Source organism: Mus musculus, chromosome 9, assembly GCF_000001635.26.
Source record: "Mus musculus strain C57BL/6J chromosome 9, GRCm38.p6 C57BL/6J".
NCBI classification, from domain to species: Eukaryota; Metazoa; Chordata; class Mammalia; order Rodentia; family Muridae; genus Mus; species Mus musculus.
In genome coordinates this window covers 89,509,786-89,510,827 of record NC_000075.6, presented here as the reverse complement: position 1 = coordinate 89,510,827, position 1,042 = coordinate 89,509,786, and the positions used below count along the sequence as shown (strand labels likewise).

Below are 1,042 nucleotides of genomic sequence, written 5' to 3'. Positions count from 1 at the left end.
TTTTCAAAGGTTGTGTGGTGGTTTGAATATACCTGGCCCAGCAGTGTCACTGTTAGGAGGTGTGGCCTTGTTGGAATGGGTGTGGTCTTGTTGGAGTGGGTGTGGTCTTGTTGGAGTAGGTATGGCCTTGTTGGAGGAAGTGTGTGGGGCTGGGCTTTGAGATCCTCATAGTCTTCTCCTGTCTGCCTTTGGATCAAGATGTAGAACTTTTGGCTCCTCTAGCTCCATATCTCCTGGACACTGCCAAGCTTTCACCCTGATGATAATGGACTGAACCTCTGAACCTATAAGCCAGCCCCAGTTAAATGCTGTCCTTTGTAAGAGTTGCCTTGGTCATGTGTCTCTTCACAGCAATGGAAACCCTAACTAAAACAGGCTATGACTTAGTCTATCCATAGAAAGGGATGACCTATGAAATCAGAATGGGAATGTCTTACATATATAAGGAGAATGTATGTTCACAAAAGCATGAGTATACAAATATTTTGAAATCACAATAACAGTCAATTAAAGCAAATATGTTGGAAATGAAGAGTAACATTCAGAACACGGCAGAGGCAAAGAGGCAAATAAAAGAATGGCATTAAGAGTTAAACAGTGCCCCAAACCCAGCAATGGGCAAAGAGACACCTCGTTGGTGATGTCTTGCTCTTAGATTAGTCAAGGGCAGAGCAGATGGCAGTCCTTGTTCATCCTAGCTTGATGCCTGGCTTGGTGGCTAAGGCTGTCTTATGCCTAGGAGTCATAAAAATAAAATAAAATAAAATCTAGGCAGCACAGTGTGAGAGGAGGAAGACAGACAGAGACCTGTAAACACCTTGGCTCCCATTGACCTGCCCTCCAGTGTTGTGGATGGCCCTGGTGTTGTTTGTATTTTGATGTTAGTTCTGGTTTCCCAGGAGGGGTTGTCTGGAATGAGAAATGAGTCACATATTCAGGTGGCTTCTTATGAGCCTTCCCTGAATGAATAAAGGGACCAATCACTGGGCGAGTAGGAGGTACTTCTGGGTTGGGCAGGGAAGAGAGAAAGCAGGAGAGAGAT

The 1,042-nt window shown here is 44.8% G+C and overlaps 1 non-coding gene across 1 annotated transcript; it reads left to right on the top strand.

The window, feature by feature from the left end:
* Window positions 1–604: 604 nt before the first annotated feature.
* Window positions 605–748, top strand: LOC115487298. Its single transcript, XR_003948488.1, has one exon. It is a non-coding gene; the product is annotated as a small nucleolar RNA SNORA48 (small nucleolar RNA).
* The last annotated feature ends 294 nt before the right edge of the window (window positions 749–1,042 follow it).